Genomic DNA, 15,106 nt, shown 5'->3' with positions numbered 1-15,106 from the left:
CAAAATAAATCATAAACTTGTTTTAAGGTGATAAGTGCTACGAGGGAAAACATAAAACAAAATTATAAGAATGCGAATACCAGGGGTTGAGAGGGATTACAATTTTAAATAAGGTAGTTAGGGGGACTGAGCCCAAGGGTACCACCACAGATGAGGAAAATTGCTGATAGGTGGTCTCACTCCACTGTTTCCAAGTTCTCCTGTCCTCAGCCAGGCATCATCCTCAGTGCCACGACCACCTTTCTTGAAGTTTCAGGCTTACCCTCCAACTTCCAGCTAAAGGCCAAGCTACTTCCTCAAGAGGAATAAGGTCTTTTCTATCCAGGACCCAGATTTAGTTCTTTTCATTTCAAAGCCACCTGAGCCCTGGTTCAGCCAACAGCAAATCAGCCATCCCCCAGAAAAATACCCTGACCTGCCTTTTCTCTGCTGGGAGCACAGAGCTGAACAGCAAACTCATTCTGCCCTTGCTACGTTTGTTCTAGCTCTCTTTCTTTTTCTAAACACGCAGATTCTCTAAATAAGGAATAACTTTTTGAAGACCTACTATGTGCCATAAACTGCTGGCTGCTTCACATGTTATTTAATTCTCATAAAAATCAACAGAATAAGTATAATTAGCAATAATCTATAGATAAGGCAACAGAAGCTCTGAAAGTCATAAATTTGGGACTCAAATTCAAATCTTCAATACAGAAAACAAAAGAAGAAAGCTTTTTATTCACAACCTCCTCCCAACTTCATCAGTCCCACTGTACTGCTTTGAGCAGAACATATGGAAAATAAAGAAACTGGGCATTGATAGAGTCTGTCTTGTCTGCAACACTGGATTTCAGGATCAGATCTGATTTTCGCACTAAAAATATGCCTAAGCAATAGACTTCCAACTTAAAAGACTGGGTAAATATGTTCAACATGCTCGTATTTTTCAAAGAACACCATTTTCAATAGTTTTGTTTAAATAAACATGACCCTCTGATTTACATGCATTATCTCATTTATATTCCTCACAAGAACACAGTGCAGTGGATATAATCAATATCTCTATTTTATATATGAGGATACTGAGGCTATGCTCATGCAGCCTGCAAATAGCAAAGCCTGGGCCTGAACCTGTGTCTGAATCCAAAGCCCATGGTCACAACTACCGTAAGATCCTGACTCTCTGACTTTAATACATCTCTGTTAAGACTAGACATTGTGGTAGAGAATTACTTTTCCTACATAAAAGTGTAACAGGAATCCTTAGGTATTGCTCACATTTGGAGGGTAAAATCTCTACAAAATCCTTTAGTTACAAGTCCCAAAATAAATTTCTGCTGGGAAAACCCAAGGGCCTGGCAAAAGGGCACAATTTTCAATCTTTGGGTTCTGAGACTGTCCAAAGGAACAAGAGTGCTCACTTTACCATACTGAAGAGATGTGATGGCTTCCCCTGCTCAGCAACACCAGTTTAAGCCTCAGCTAAAGGACATATTTCTTATAGTACACACTGAGCTCTGAGTTCCTACAACTTAGAGCAAAGCCACCAGGCCAATAACTCTCTTTAGCAGAAGGCCTTAGTTATCTGTGACTGAGTTCACTCTCCAGATGGCCAGAGGGAGTATTAATTTTTATCACTGTTAATCAAGGGTAGTTTAAAGAAGATAGAGTTATTGTCTCTAAAACAGAGGTTCTCAAACCTAATTCTAATGAAACAGACATGCATAATGAACATTGTTCACATTTGGACACACTACAGTCTTCAAAATAAATTCCTGAAAACTCCAAGGAGTACTGAAAGAAATTAAAGAAAACTTAAATTGAGGGGTGTACCATGTTCATGGATGGCAAAACAGATATTACATGCTACAGATTCTGTGTTCTTTTCATTCTTTTTTTTTTGAATTTTTGATTTTTATTTATTTTTTATACAGCAGGTTGTTATTAGTTACCTATTTTATACATATTAGTGTATATATGTCAATCCCAATCTCCCAGTTCATCCCACTACCACCACCACCCCCGCCACTTTCCCCCCTTGGTGTCCATACGTTTGTTCTCTACATCTGTGTCTCTGCCCTGCAAACCAGTTCATCTGTACCATTTTTCTAGGTTCCACATATATGTGTTAATATGAAATGTTTGTTTTTCTCCTTCTGACTTACTTCACTCTGTATGACAGTCTCTAGATCCATCCATGTCTCTACAAATGACCCAATTTCATTCCTTTTTATGGCTGAGTAATATTCCATTGTATATATGTACCACTCTTTTCATTCTATCAACGGCAATCCTAACCTCTCTCTCTCTCACTCAGATATATTTAAATGCAAATAACCATGGTTAGGGTAAACCTGAATCTCGTCTTTTTAAAGTAAAACCACTCTTTAAAGTCAGCACTTTAACTATTAGTAGTAACATTACTCATGGTATCTTACAACTTAACTGGGATATACCAGCAAATCTTGACATTGTGGCACAGAATTACTTTCTAAAATAAAAGTGTAATGAGATGGAAAAAAATAAAGCAGCAAAGAAAAATCATAGTGATTTATTCATTCAAAGGCTTCATTCCCAACTTTAAAAATATCTTTCATGATTCCTCACAGCTCTGAGATCAACTCCATCAAGCTGCCTGGGGACCATCTGCAGAAAGGGTTAAAAGTCAAAGTTGCTACTCCATGCTTGCTGGCTGAGGAGGAAGCAGGTTTCCTGGAACCTCAGGATGGCCAGCCTCACACAGAGTAAACAGAGCCGCTGTGCACTCAGGAATAAATTCCTCAACCAGCACATACTCTCCTGAGGTTTGCATGTAAGTTTTTTCCAATAGATTCCAAGTTGAGGAATAAACAGAAATAATAGATGCTCTTGGGCCTTCTTGAGTTCAGGAAGATCTGACATTATCATGAAATAGCTCAGCACAGTCCTCTGAAATTTTTCATTAGAATTCTTTTCTCCTGAATCATGTTAATAAAGTACAATTTGGCCTCGGATTCATATGTAACTACTTACTCACAAGCAGCTCAAGCCCAGAAGGACGGGGAAAAGACACTGAGGCCTGTCAGTAGGAGGCAGGGCCAGGCCCAGCCCCAGGAATTGTCAGATTTCTGGATACATGTTTTCCAACAAAGCTATATATTGCTTAGAAAAGAGCTCCCTTACAGAACACTTGACTGGCTCTGAGATAAGTCTGAAATACTCTTCTCTGCTTTCATTTTCAACTGCCTACACTGCTCTCAGAGTCACCAGAACTGGCACTTGGCTCAACAAGCCTCAAATATCTCTCATCTTTAAGGGGCAAGGACTTCCATTATTTTTCTATAATTCATCAGATTGAGCTAATTCAAGGTATTATTCTATAACATATGTCAAATGTAACAAAATGATGCAAGTCTATTTTTATCCTTCATACATACAGTATACTCTGAACTTACATTGTGTGCACTTGATTTCAAACTGAGATTTTTGAACACCATTTTCCAAACGCAGTAGCAGTTTGCTGCCCTGGGCCGGCCAAACAGAGGAAATGAGGAATCTGATTTGTTTTATTTTAAGAGGAAGAAAAAAAAACTACTTAAGGCCTGATCCTGGTACCTTTTGAACAGTTAACACTTGGAACCTAAACTGTTTCATAATAAACTAGAGCTCCCTTTCCTCCCTCCAAGAAGAGACCCTTGGGAAGTATTTATTTAGTTAATGAATGTTAAGTAATTGTGTTTTACTCACAAAACAAAACAAAAAAAAAACTTCTAGAAGATGCTCTTTGGGCTCCCTAGCTCTGCAAGGTCCATATGAGCTCCATCAGCCACGAGCCTGGAGCAGTAAACTGGGAATTTAGGGAACAATGTGACCACAAGCACTTCTCCAAAAAGAAAAACAACTCCCCTCTTGGCCCAACTCCAAAAGGCAATTGAGCTGGGTAAGGTCCAGGCTAATCTCTGAACAGCCTCTCTGCCAACTTTCTCCTACAGTCATTAGGTTTTTCAGCATGGGCTTTGCAAATGATCTAAAACAATTAATTAGTGCTTTTGAATTCACCCCATACCATTAATGAAACATTGCCAGACAGCCTCTGATAACATATTTCCAGAGCTCATTAAACGTGGCAAACCAGAGGACACAGACTCCCCAGGCACCCGAGAGGGCCAGGCTGAGACCTGGTTGTTGACAGTGAAGCCATCCTGGAAACGATCCTGGGGTGACAAAGTGGGGGGCTGCTGGGGTCAGGCCCTTAGGGTCCTCCACAATATGCCAGACCCTGCTCTCAAATTATATCATTATCAGGCTCTTAAAGTTCAAATTATTCTTTCACCCTAAAGACATTTTTTTCTTCTAATGAGTGGAAATTCTTAATTCGATACTTAAAAGTTTTATATTGCTTTTAATCCACACCTCCACACCTCCATCCCCCAAAAGACTGGTTTTAATTTTTTAAAAGAGGGGGGGATGAATAATAGTTTTAAAAACTAAATATTAGAATAAATCTTGTCCCAAAATTCCCTTCTTTCAATCAAAGAGTCCTGCATAATCCAAGATTTCCCACTCCCATAACCTCAGTCATGTGAGAAATCTTTCGATTTTTTTACTATCTAATGCCACACAGAATTCCAGGCTGCTCTACATGCATGGCCAGCAAGATAAACACATTTTTGGGAGGCCTAGAAAAAAGCTAGCAGGGGGGCAAGAAGTAAAAATGTTGTTGCATTCCTCTGGACTTTTCTGTTCCAGTTTCAAAAACAGAACGACCACCACCTGGGGCTTATAGAGCGCTCCAGGGCCAAACTTAAGCTGCTTATCGCTGCCCCAAAACCCAGCCCCTACCACCCCTACGATGACAGTGATGAGATCTGAGAAAGCAAATCAGAAAATTTTACAAACTACTCAGTGGTAAAATAAATAAACAAGTTATTTTAAAAGACAACTTTTCAGGCACAGAGGTTAAATCTTCGCAGTGTCTTATCCCAATTTTTAATAAATATGATGTTGATGCTTAATAAATATCAATAACAACTTTGGGGAGTTTTTTCCCTTCTGTAAATTGTTAATTTTTTTAAAGTTCTAGCCTAGAATCTGATTACAGGAATAAAATAGGAATCAGTGAGGAAGCCAGAGCTAAAAACTAGAATGGTGGGGCTTCCCTGGTGGCGCAGTGGTTGAGAATCTGCCTGCCAATGCAGCAGACACGGGTTCAAGCCCTGGTCTGGGAGGTTCCCACATGCCACAGAGCAACTGGGCCCGTGAGCCACAATTACTGAGCCTGCGCGTCTGGAGCCTGTGCTCCGCAACAAGAGAGGCCGCAATGGTGAGAGGCCCGCGCACCGCGATGAAGAGTGGCCTCCGCTTGCCACAACTAGAGAAAGCCCTCGCACAGAAACGAAGACCCAACACAGTCATAAATTAATTAATTAATTAATTAATTAAAAAAAAATACTAGAACGGCTCCAGCAGAAATGGGGTGTGCCCCACTTAACATTCCGGATTTTTTTTTAACACCCTTGTTAACCTACCTCAACTCTCCCTGTTATCCAGTCAGCTGGTACCATCCCGCATTACCTAGAGTCTCCTCAGCCACAGCTGCCTGCACCAGTGTCCCCATTACCTACTAAGTCACGAGGCAAGAAATGGGAAAAGGCAAAAGAGGCACATGAAAGGAAGAACTGAGGGAAAATTCCTTCTTCTTATAGCTACAGCCATTATTTCAAGGTGTGGCCCCAGCCAATAAAGATGCACCTGGTATTTGCAGGTGCGCCACACCTACAGCTGGAGAGCTAAAGGTGTCTGTGGAGCTCACTCCTTCAAACCAATCTCCCTTCTAGCACATGGATCCCTCTGACCCAAATGAGTTCACTGAAAGGTTTTCAAGGTAGCTGTTTCAAAAGCACGCTAAAAAACCAAGCTCCCTTTATGACAGTAAGACGTTTTCTAGAAGGTATTTGCAGGTTCTGTGTTACAGTTTGTGCATAGAGAAAACAGATGATCTATGCTGTCAAATGTGGTCCTCAGACCAGCAGCATCAACATCATATGGGCCTGTTAAAAAAAAATATGCATTGAGGGCTTCCCTGGTGGCGCAGTGGTTGAGAGTCTGCCTGCCGATGCAGGGGTCGCGGGTTCGTGTCCCCGTCTGGGAAGATCCCACATGTTGCGAAGCGGCTGGGCCCGTGAGCCGTGGCCGCTAAGCCTGCGCGTCCGGAGCCTGCGCTCTGCAACGGGAGAGGCCACAACAGTGAGAGGCCCGTGTACCACAAAAAAGAAAAAGAAAAATGCATTGAGTAATTAATTAAAAAAAATAACACATACAATTCAACGGTAAAAAAAATATATGCAGTTTGTTACCCCATGAAAACTGAATCTGCATGTTAACAAGATCCCCAGGTGATTCGTACGCACATTAAAGTTTAGAAAGCACTGGTCTAATGTCTGTCTGTTTTTAACTTCCAACTCCAAAAGCGAAATGGGTATACCACTCTCAGGCAAAAGTAATATGAATTCCCATACTATAAAACATATTTTAAAGTAATTATTTGCTCTACAGAATAAAGTTTACTGTAAGTATCCAGCTCCTTGCTCACACCTAACATGTAATTTAATTTATAAAAATGAGTTTACACACAACACGCTTATTTACTATGTAAAGCTGGATGCATCTGTATTTCTCTGAAACGCTAATTTTGCTATGAGAAGCAATTTTGCAAAAGGTGGTAAAACCCTCAAAATCCATAACCCTGAAAAACAGACCACATGGGGAATGAAAAGGATGAGACTTGGAAATCAGGACAGTAGGTAAATTAGGAAGAGAGGGTCCAGGCTTTTAAGACAGTGATTTTTCGAGGACAGTCATTCACAGCGCAAAGAGATTTTCTTTAGACAGTTTGGGGGGTTGTTCTGTGTTTTAAGATACAGTTTTTACTGTTACATAGAAGTAATTATCTTTACTATTAAGTTATGGCATAGTATTCCACTGATATATCTGTCTTTATAATCTCCTCCTCAAAAGGAACAAATTGAAAGAAAACCATAAAATCATTCTTAATTTCATAAGCATTTCACTCCCAAGGGTCTTGCCTCTAAAATCTGATTCTGGCCACCATCATCTCTTGCCTCAATTATTACAATAGCCACCAGCCAGTATCCCTAAATGCATCATAACCCAACAGTCTATTCTCAACACTGCAGCCAGAGTTATCTTGTTACAATATCCTTCAGACCATTCTGCTGCTCAAACTCTCCAATGGCTCTTTCTCACTCAGAGTAAAAATTTAACAATGGCCTACAAGGCTATATGCAGCCCTACACCTGTCCCCCAGGTAACCCTCTGACTCTTCACTCCAGCAGCCACCTGGCCTGTTTACTAGGACTTGGGCACTTCAGACAAGCTCCCACCTCAGGACCTTTGCATGTGCTTTTCCTTCTGCCTGGAGTCCTCGTTTCCCCAGATATCCACTTAGCTCACCTCCTTCAAAATTTCGTTCAAATGTCATCTTCCCAGTGAGGCCCTCCCTGATCACCTTACTTTAAATTGTACTTCGCCAGGAGTAATTCCTAGCCCTGTTGCTTTTTCTCCACTGAACCTGCTAAAATATGCATAATTTTTTGTTTCTGGTCTCTCTCTCTCTTCACTAGAATGTACGCCTCAGGTGCACAAGAATTTTTGTCTGTTTTGTTCATTGCTGTATCTCCAACACCTGGAAGAGTGTCTAGAGTGCTCAGTAGATGCTTGCTGAATAAATCAATCAACACTTTAGGAAACAACCATGTTAGAAGGTGGAAAAAACTCATTATTTGCACTAACTCCGAAGTATCCCCTTTCTGTGCCACAGAAGCTAGCAAACTACCTGAGACCTGGTATGCACTCAAAGCTAATTCACCAGACTACAACCTCCCACCTAAACATAGCAGTATTTAAAAGTTGAAAGAAACGGTGAAATGATAAATGGTTCCTTCGTCTAAAAAAAGAAAGGGGCAGATGGGAGCTATGTGGCATTTTGTTTTACCAAGCAGCAACGAAATGCCAAAATGGGCCACACAGATGCGTCCCGCTGGAACAGCTCATCCCAGGAGCAGCTCTGGCACCACTGGAAGCAACAGAGCAGGAACTGACTCCAGAAGCGGGTGCTCTGCTCTCTCCTGAGGACTTTGCTACCTGAGCATCTTTCCGGATGCGGCAGGAGGGTAGGGAGGAAGGGAGGTGCTACTACTCATGGCTCATCTATCATCCAGACCAGGACTAAGTTATTCAGGCACGTGAGGACAAAGGGAAGCAACACAAAGAACTCAGAGCAGGCTTATTGGAACTTTTTCCTTTTGCCATAACTATACCGCTTATCACTATATGGTTCCCTTCATTGCCCACAGAGAGAATAACTTTTTTTTTTTAATCAATATTTTTCTTTGAAGGCAGTAAGATTTTCCACATTCTACTCTAGTGTTTTTGTTTGTTTGTTTGTTTTTTCCTTAAGATTTCTAAGAGTTGGCAGGATAGGACAGGAGAATAGCTGGGCCTCAGTCCCCAGAGCACCTGCTGCCTAGTCCTTGGAAGGAACATTCTGAGAGCAAGTGCATTTTTAAGCCTTCTAGAATTCTGCCTGATTTACAATGTCCTCTCAGAGAACAAAAATATGATTATATGGGACTTCAGGATAAATCTATTTTAGGCCACTCTGGCAGAGAATGTTTTAAAGAGAATGAAAGTCAGCGGTTCACGTGGACGCAGTGCCGGTCTGGCCAATCTTCCAAGACAGGCAAACTGTTCCACGCCTTGAGGCCCCCATGTGCAGGGCCGGTCCTGAGGGAAGGCACCACAGTGAAACACTTCCTGGAACCCGCCTTGTTCCTACAACACTTCCAAAACCAGCACTCGGAGCTCAGAGTTCCAGCAATGATTCAAGGTGGTCCCAGAGTAGGAAGGTTTAGTTATCAAAGCAAACAAGCTGAGAAAGTCTAATTTCCCAAATCCACAGTGTGTGAGAGTATAAGCCCTGAGCAATTAAACAGCTATGTGGTCACATACAGATAGCTCTGTCCTGATGGAAAAGTTGATCAGTGTTTACAAAAATGCCCCATCATTGGTACCCTAAAATAACCCAAATAAATCAACAATTCAGAAAGCTGGGTGGCAATTATACAGTCTAGGATAAGGATGCAAAGGAGAGAGAAACCTGGGTTCTGTGGACCTGTCTGACATCAAATCTACGTATAATCTTACACACACTCTTGGTAAATATCTTTCTCATACTATATGAACATCTGCTTACCCAACTATCTATTCTCCTTGCAAATGAAAAAGAAAAAGGCCTTTTATTTGATATCATATCATATTCCACCTCTGTGGGTGGAATATGCAGGGCAAGGTAATCTTTGAGAAATGAACTCGTATTTTTCTTGACTACAGCTAACGGCCCCAACTCTGTGTGTGGTGTGTGTGTGTGTGTGTGTGTGTGTGTGTGTGTGTGTGTGTGTGTGTGTGTGTGTGTGTGTGTGTGTGTGTGTGTGTGTGTTGTTTCTGTGCAAAACTAAAGAAAGGGAGGCAGGGACCTCATCGTGCTAGGGTGTGCATGGTCCCCCCCAAAGAGATCACTACCTAAATCACTACCTAAAATCACTACCTAAAATGGTATTCACTCCGGGACTTTTAATAACATTACTTTGCCTTTAAAATAAATAGAAAGTTGGCACCCTGGTGATAGCTGGCATCACAACTGACAAGATCTTTTGCCTATGTATCCAAAAGTGGAATTAAACACAAAAGTGGTTATAATAACCACCTATAAACAATAATAATCACAGACCAAATCAACTAGTTGTGTCCAAAGACTTAGGGGTTAGCAAGAGAAGATCCTTTCGAATTTGCTTTGAACCTTCAAGTCTATTCCTCCTCTACCCTTTACATTTCCTGGTGGCAGCTCCCACCGGCACCTTCCCTCCCTTTCTGCCATTATGAGTTACAGCCTCTGATCCCTCAGTTGGCAGAGCAGGGAAACTATGGCAGAACCACCTCTGCGGTCCTCAGACCACTGATCTCAAATCCAAGAGAGAGAGAGTGCCAGTTCCCTTTGGGCAGCACAACGGAAAGAACATGAACTCTGGGTCTGCTGCCATGCTGCCACTTACTCATCGTATGACTATTATTACCTAAAGGACCGTTTTAACTTTTTTAAAAATTTGTCTCTCACTATATATGACATTTTTCTTCTCTAAGCCTCAGTTTCATCATTTGTAAAATTAGTATAATAATAATGGTAAGGGTGGTGGCAGTAGTAATAATTACAAAAACAGTGAGAATGATGAATACCTACTTCACTGGGTTTCTGGAAGGATTAAATGAACTGATTAGTGCAAAGTACCCAGCAGAGCACCTGGCTACATTGTTTCAAGAGGTGCTGAGGGGCGCACTAAGACTCAACAGTGCAGTTCATCTGCAGAAGTGTGCTGGGTTCGGTTCGATCAAGAGGCAGACCAGCTTTCTAAATTGCTTACTTTCTCTAAAGCCCCTTACTCCCATTCCATAAATGAAGAAAACAACCCTGCCCACCCAGGGACTGCTAGGAGAATCAAATGAAACACTAGACATGAAAGCATTTTGGAAACAATAAAAATAAAATGATATTATTATGTTTAGCCTCCCCTCAAGGCTGCCAGCTTGTTCTATTCCAAACCAAGTATTAACCAGCTAGTGTCTCTGCTTGCTGTCCTACGGACCCGAAGAGTTCAGAGCTTTCTTAGCAGGAAAATAGCTCCAACTAAAAACATCTCTGTTTTCCTGTGGACTGTACCTGGAATTCCAGGTACATCCTGGAATAAAGATAAAAAGAAATGAGTTCGTTCAATAGAAATAAATGTGTGTGCAGGTCATAGGCAAGCATCTAAAAGGATACACCTAGGCACCAAATGGAAACCACAGAATGAGGGAGACAGCCAAGCCATCAACACTGGCCAGCACAGAGGCCAGCAGCGTTTCTGCAGAGTTCCCCTCAGCAGCACCCCTCTGGCCTGACACAAGGGACCAGTAGGGCACAGACAAGTCCATCCCCTCCTACCAAATTGTCTTCCCTGAATTCTCCATACGTGCCTCTTTGTCTCATTATTAAGCCTCCTGGGAACACAGCCCTGCCTAACTCTGGCAAGCCTCAGAGGCAGCAGTTAATATTTTTTAAAGATGTGTAGCAGAACAGTTTTTAAAGTGAAAACTTAGTGAGCCTTAAGCCCACAGGAGCAAGCATTTACCTTTACAGCTTCCCACTTTTCTTAGATACATTACAGGACCTAAGATAAGGCACCACAAACCTAAGGTAATTTCTAATCAGAAGGCATTATGGTCCTTACACAGTTCTTGTTCACCAAGAGCATGGCCCTCTCTCCCCACATGCTGTACAATAACCAAGGAACAAGGGAGGGAAGGAAAAGTATGAGTTTTGTCAAAGCAACCACTAACCCTGGGCTGTGGCTTCTGCCTCCGCCTCCTTCACCCTCAGCCACAAGCAGGGAAGGAAGGCTTTCACTGAAGGCCCACACGCAGGCACCTACTGTTCCAGCTCAGGCTCATTTTAGGTGCTGTGCTCTTCTCCTCCCTGGCCGCGTGTCTAAAGGAGGACTTCACCCCTTCTGCTGCCAAGAACTCTACAGTAGAGCTCCACAGCCCCGTCAGTGAAAGAAGAACGCGAATAAAGAAGGCCCATTACTTGAGGGTCTTTCCATTCTGATGACTTACATACGTCTCTTCTGAGGCCAAAGGGGTTTCATCTGGTTCCAGGATGTCTCACTGGTGGCTACTCATCTGGTATTGAATCAATCAAGGGAAGAGGTTCACTCATTCCCCACGGAGTGTCTCCTACGTAGAGGCTCTAGTGGAGTGGTGGATGGGTTGGAGTCTAGAGCCAAATTGCCTGGGTTCAAGTCCCTGCTCTGCCACTTACTAGATATTTTTTTTATAAAATGTATTTTTTTTAAGATTTATTATTTATTTATTTATTTATTATTGGTTGTGTCAGGTCTTAGTTGGGCACGCGGGATCTTCATTGAGGCATGCGGGATCTTTCGTTGCAGGGCGCAGCCTCTTCATTGTGGTGTCCAGGCTTCTCTCTAGCTGTGGTGTTCGGGTTTTCTCTTCTCTAGCTGCGGTGCGCAGGCTCCAGGGCGCGTGGACTCAGTAGTTGTGGCACGCGGGCCTAGTTGCCCCACGGCATGTGGGATCTTAGTTCCCTGATCAGGGATCAAACCCACACCCACTGCATTGTAAGACGGATTCTTTACCACTGGACCACCAGAGAAGGCCCACTTATTAGTTACTGAGTCCCAGTTTCCTTGTGAGTAAAATGCAGATGATGATAGTAATACTAATACCACCTCACAGGGTTTTCTTATAAAAACAAAATAAATTAGCTGGCAGAGAGCAAGCCCTAGCTGAATGTCAGCCTATGTGCCAGGCACTGTTGCCTTTGTAGCCAAGAAGGCCATATTCTCAGTCTAACTTTGGGAGGCTGCAGTTTGAATTCTAAGATTAAACAGTGCATGCTTTTGGCTACAGGGGGATGGAAGAAGAGAGAATCCAAACCTCAGAATGAAATCCACAGCCTTGTTCTCACATTTGAGGTCCTCCACAATCTACCCCCATCCTTCCTTCCAAACAGACCTCCTCTACATTCCCAACCAGTTCTCTGGGTCATCCGTTCTTTAAAACAACATCAAGCACCTAACTGCCCTGTTCTGTGCTAAGCCCTGTTCTCCCCTCTGCTCACCCCAATGCCTTTCGCTTTCTAGATTCTGCCTGGTCTTCAAAACACAGCTCAACACCTAGGCTTCCACAAAGCCCTCCCCAGCTGCTCTAATCCACCCTCCTGACCCCCCTGAGGTCTTCTGGCTTTTCCTCACCATGCATTGATTATTTGGTTATATTTTATATGCCGAACTAAAGTATAAACAACTCAAAAGAAGGATGAATCTTACATTTCTTTCTATATCCCTAAGTGACTAGTCCTGTGCTTTGCACTCAGTGGAGACTCAGTGAATAAGTGATTTACTTGACGCTTCAAAAGGGCACAGATGACACACAGCAAACCCATTATCATTTTTTTAAAACACCTTTCTGATCAAGACTCCCTCATAGTGTAGAGATTAAAGGCTCAATCTGTAGACCTAGACTCAGTAGGTTCATGGTTAAATCTGCCACTTAGTAGTTGTAGGACCTTGAGGAAGTTACTTAACCTGTCTGTGCTTCAGTTTCCCCATCTATAAACTGAGAATAAACAAAGAACCTACATTTCTTAGGGGAGTTATGAGGATGGAATGAGATAATACATTTAAAGCACTTTGAACAGGGCCTGATACACAGTAATTAATTAATTATTATAAATATTCATTATTATATTATCTTCTACTATCTTCTTGAAATTCAGCTCATGCAGAATGCCCCAAAAAAGTATTTTGCAAAGTATGCTGAGCCTATACAGAAAGCTACTGGATGTCAGTATTATATACAAAACATTTCTCCCTTCTTCTTCATTCATTTGGCCCATCAGCTTGTTCAAAAAAGCATCTCTACCTCTGTACTATTGATCAGTTGCCTCAGTTTGTTATAAAATCTGTAATTCTACTGTACCTTCAATCTTACTGTACACTTCAGCAAAGCTTTCAGTGTGTACACAACTCAAAAAAAATTTTTACCAGTGGCTGGAAAGAGGAAGGAAGGTCTCAAGCAAAACTGATTCACTATCAAATACATCAAGGCTATACAGAACCACCAAACTCACCACATTCCCATGAAGTACCTTCTTAAGTTATGTTTTTTCATCAATGAAAGCAGAAAATTCTGCCTCAAACCCACCAGGTATAATTATACATCTTGTTATCAAAACAGCACATTTTTCCATCAAGCCATTTCTCTCTCTTTTTTTTTCCTACTACTCTTCAGTGAGATTTTAATTAAGATAAGTTTTAATACACAGGCTAAAAGGCAAATAACTTTTCAATCATGAGACAAAATGAAACTGCTGACAGAGAGAATGGGCAGTTCAAATTCACACACCAGCATTCAAAAAAAAAACTAGCAACTTTCTCTCAAGATATTTGCAACAAGGAGGACATTCTGCTTTCCAATCTCATAAACCAGCTTCTGCAAACTGGCTTCCACTCAGTCTGTGCCTGCATATGACTCCTGGTCTGAGTCAACTGGAGCATTAATGGTGGTCCCGCTTCTTCAGTATAACGCAGAGGTGAAGAGCAGACTTGTGACTAAGTGAGCTCATGAACTAAGAATATCCTTGCTCATTGTTAGAGGCTATAATTGTTTAGCACAGTACCTGGCTGCAGTGCACACTCAGTACGTGGTTATTATTATCACTCTCATGTAATCTGTATGTGCAATTCAACAGCTAAAACCAAGAGGCTAATCATTTTTTAAGTCAATGTGTTTCTTCTTGAGGCCAGCCAGTTTCCAGAACTGGCCCAACAAATTAGTTCTATGTAGCTCATTATAGAAGAGACACAAAGCAAATTATAACAAAATAGAGCAAATTAAGTTTCCAAATTTGTCAAGTAACCCTGATTGCCACACTAAGACCTTGCCTAGGGGATCTGACACTCTTATTTAAGCAACAATGTTCCAACCAAATCATTTGCTTCTTCTCATCTCTGAGCTCCCATTCTGATGGCCTCTAGGAAGCACAGTGTATTTCTGTACATTTTTAATTTTTTTATTTTGTTTTGTTTTGTTTTGTTTTTGGTCGCACCACGTGGCTTGTGGGATCCCAGTCCCCCAACCCGGGCCCTCGGCAATGAAAGTACAGAGTCCTAACCACTGGAACGCCAGAGAATTCCCTCTGTACTTTTTTAAAAATTACTTCTTTAAAAATTACCTGAAATAGGCAAAATTAAATATTTCCTAAGTAGCCTATGCTAGGAGTGTCACCTCTATGTAAAAGATCTATTTATTTTGTAACAAAGAACAAAAAGCCTTTCTTGAAATTCTTATTTACGACAAGAAAGTAAATGTAATCAATGCATGTAACAAAATTAAGTGGTATTAAACCGCATATTTGTTCTCTAGCCACCTCAACACTGAAGGTCAGTTAGGTATCTGTGTTACTGACATTAGAATGTCTAGCACTTGTCTAGTAAAATATAACATGGGC

General features: G+C 41.6%; 1 protein-coding gene across 8 annotated transcripts in view; it reads right to left on the bottom strand.

The window, feature by feature from the left end:
* The window catches only part of TGFBR3 (transforming growth factor beta receptor 3), a 204,820-nt gene that overhangs the window by 157,728 nt on the left and 31,986 nt on the right, over positions 1 to 15,106 (bottom strand). The window lies entirely within an intron of this gene.

Source organism: Leucopleurus acutus, assembly GCF_964270905.1.
Source record: "Leucopleurus acutus genome assembly, chromosome: 2".
In the NCBI taxonomy this organism is placed as follows: Eukaryota; Metazoa; Chordata; class Mammalia; order Artiodactyla; family Delphinidae; genus Leucopleurus; species Leucopleurus acutus.
This window is presented reverse-complemented; position numbering and strand designations above follow the sequence as displayed.